The 3,651-nt window shown below is 42.2% G+C and overlaps 1 long non-coding RNA gene across 1 annotated transcript; it reads left to right on the top strand.

Moving 5' to 3' along the window:
- The first annotated feature begins 322 nt into the window (after positions 1–322).
- On the top strand, positions 323–3,053 carry LOC135967840 (uncharacterized). The gene is made up of 2 exons (XR_010582120.2): positions 323–632; positions 1,807–3,053. It is a non-coding gene; the product is annotated as an uncharacterized lncRNA (long non-coding RNA).
- Positions 3,054–3,651: the final 598 nt, after the last annotated feature.

Below are 3,651 nucleotides of genomic sequence, written 5' to 3'. Positions count from 1 at the left end.
AATTTCTCTAAAAACCAGTACGGTCTGACTGGTAGACACACATGATTTGTCAGCTGGAGCAAGTGAGAACACAAAGTCTGTCTAACACTGCAGTGGAGGCTAGTTGGGATAACTTGTTGTGAATAGAATGATCACTCTGTGTCCTAAGAGTATGTTTTTGAAAACTTTTTCTCCACTCCTTGTTTATCGTTCAACAAACGTGGTGGTGGTTGTTTTTACAGTGTTTCTGGCATGGACTAGTAGGGCTTAGGGATCCAAAAATGAACTAAACGCAGTCCTTGGTCTCAAGGAGCTTTGAGTTTGCAAGGGACAGAGAACTGTTTGCAAACAGAGCGAGGAAATTCTCTAGGCACTGCAGTATAAGTTATAGAAAGTGAGGGAGTAAGTTGCTCTAGGGTGGCAGGATGGAGTGGGCTTTGTAGAAAGTTAGAAAAGACTTTGTAGAGAAGATAAAGCTGGCGTAGCCTTAACAAATAAAGTGTTGACCAATTAGACAAGACAGGCATTTAAGTAGAGAGAAGAGCAGCGCAACAAATGTAAGGAGGCATGAAACACCCTGTTGTATTTGGGGAGCTACTAGTGGCTCAGCAAAGCTGGAATTGGATGCTGCAGCAAGAATTGGAGCTGGACAGGTAGGTAGGGACCAGCTTGTGACGGGCCTTTTGTATACACTGAGGACTTTGAACCTGATCTTGTTGGCACTGAGAGCCATTAAAGGATGTTAAACCACTGATATAAACAGTTTTTAATTTAATATTTATTTATTTAGAGACAGGGTCTCACCCTGTCATCCAGGCTGCAGTGCAGTGGTGCAATCATAGCTCACTGCAGCCTTGCCCTCCCCAGGCTCAGGTGATCCTCCCACCTCAGCCTCTCTAGTAGCTGGGACTACAGGCATGCACCACCATGCCCAGCTAATTTTTACATTTTTTTTTTTTTTTGGTAGGAATTGGGTTTTACCATGTTGCCTAGGCTGGTCTTGAACTCCTGGGCTCAAGCAATCCACCTGCCTCGGCCTCCCAACATGCTGGAATGACAGGCATGAGCCACTGTGCCTGGCAGTTTTTAATTTTAAAAGATCACTTTAGCAACATCGCAGAAGAGAGGTGAGTCTGGAATCAGGGAGACCAGGACAATGTTGAAATAGCAGTCTAGTGAGGAAAGAAGGCAGTGGCTGAAGGAAGAAGAGAAAGGAGCAGATCTAAAGGACATTAAGGAGGTAAAGTGATTGGATGTGGGAGGACAGTAGGAGAGGCAGAAACCTAAAATAACTCCCAGGTCTCAAACTTAGGTGACTGAGTAGGGGTGAGCCTTTTCATGGAAAGGGGGAATGCTGAAGGGCTAGGTTTGTGTGAGGACTATATATTAATAGTAACTTTAATTCTGAATATGTTGAGTTTGAGATTTTTGTGGGACATTTGAATGAAGTTTCTAATGGATATTTGAAACTAGAAATTATTATTTCTTTGCAATGGGAGCTAGGAACTTCTGAATTGTAACTTCAGGATCTTAATTTAAAAGTAAGTTGAGGAGAGGGTGATTGGCTATGGATAACAAACCCAGAAGCCATTCCCACAGTGAGACAAAAACCTTGCTTTCCCCGGGGCTGAGTTTCCAATTTCAAATTCTCAAGATTTACCAACAGTCTAGTACTTTAGAAATCCAAGTCAAGTACTTAAGAAATCCAAATTCTTACACTTTTTGTATTTTTTTTTTTTTTTTTTTTTGCCACCAGTAGTCAACAGAGAGTACTTTTTAGGCTACAATGCAATGTAAGTGTAACTACTCAAATATTCTTTTACTCAGGACAGAACTGAAGTAAATATCGCAAGGACCAATGCTGACCTCACGGTGGCACTCCAGTCTTGGAATAAAGGGCTCTCTGGAATCATCTTATTGACCTCCAAATGGACAGTCCACATTGAAATGAAGAGTTGACATGAATTCTGGGCCCATAGACCCCACAGTTTAATTTCCTGAAGAGAATCTACCAAGGAATTTGCTTTTCTGTTTTTAAATCAGCTCTGGCATAAGGCTGGATCAATAGAATCGGTGTATAGTATGCCAGAATGTCTCCATCCATAAAAAATTTCATCAGGGTTCAAAACTAACCAAAATAATATCACCATTATTATTTATTAATAGATACCATTTGTTGAATGCCTGCTGTGTGCCACATTGGGTTCAGGGTACTTTTCAGATTATATGAGCTCATTGAACTCACAACAGCACTATGAGGTTAATATTACAATGTTATGTTTCTGAGAAGAAACTAGGGCTCGGAGACGTCAAGTAGCTTGCCTCTCACATCATATAGGTAGTAAGTTGCCATACTGGGTTTTGAACCCAATCTGTGTGATTCCCAAGCTTGAGCTCTTTAAACAAGGCTGTGTTGCCTCATGTTATTGATGCCAAGATAAAAGCAGCAATTAATGAAACTTGGTTTTCTTCAGGTATAGACTATTTGGCATGAGGTGGTTTAAATAATATCATATTTAAGGAGATCTAATGAGGGCCCCTATTGTGAATTTGTGGCCTCTTCATGAAACTCTTTGCCACATATGAGAAACAGGATATTTACGTAGTCACAAAGTGTGTCCCACAAGCTATTGATTAATTACAAAGAGAAAAACTGAAAATTTACAGTGGAGCAACCTGGAAGATACCATGTGAATGAAATGGTCACAGTATAAATGGTAATATAAAAGTGGTGAAATATCAATATGTGCACCATGGTAATATTCTTTTGCTTTTATTGTGGAAGAGACAAAGGGACAAGGGAGGATTTGCTGACATTATTGGTCAGGAACGGAGTAGACGACTAATTCCTATCTTTGATCTCCATCTGTGAAAGCCCAGATCGCACAAAGATTTCCAAATGAAACATTTACCTTTCTAAGGGGTAGAGAATCATTCGTGAATCCTAGACTCTATGCAAGGAAAGGCTCCCAAGAGAAAGATACAAATAATAAAATTCTAGAACAATGTTACAGTGTTGATTGTAGACTATGGGGAGTGGGATTTGGTTGTCCTACTAATAAAATGCTTAATCAGGAGTGTATGATTTATAAATCATATTTGTTAAGCGTTTTTTGTTTGTTTGTTTTTGTTTTTTGAGACGGAGTCTCGCTCTGTCGCCCAGGCTGGAGTGCAGTGGCCGGATCTCAGCTCACTGCAAGCTCCGCCTCCCGGGTTCACGCCATTCTCCTGCCTCAGCCTCCCGAGTAGCTGGGACTACAGGCGCCCGCCACTGCGCCCGGCTAGTTTTTTGTATTTTTTAGTAGAGACGGGGTTTCACCTTGTTAGCCAGGATGGTCTCGATCTCCTGACCTCGTGATCCACCCGTCTCGGCCTCCCAAAGTGCTGGGATTACAGGCTTGAGCCACCGCACCCGGCCGCGGTTTTTTTTTTTTTTTTTTTTTTTTTTTTTTTTTTTTTGAGGCGGAGTCTTGCTCTGTCGCCCAGGCTGGAACACAGTGGCGCGATCTTGGCTCACTGCAAGCTCCGCCTCCCGGATTCACACCATTCTCCTGCTTCAGCCTCCCGAGTATCTGTGACTACAGGCGCCCACCACCACGCCTGGCTTACTTTTTTGTATTTTTAGTAGAGAAGGGGTTTCACCGTGTTAGCCGGGATGGTCTCGATCTCCTG

The sequence above is a fragment of the Macaca fascicularis genome, chromosome 16, assembly GCF_037993035.2.
Source record: "Macaca fascicularis isolate 582-1 chromosome 16, T2T-MFA8v1.1".
NCBI lineage: Eukaryota > Metazoa > Chordata > Mammalia > Primates > Cercopithecidae > Macaca > Macaca fascicularis.
The sequence above is the reverse complement of the archived record's forward strand: the minus strand, read 5'-3'. Positions and strand labels throughout refer to the sequence as shown.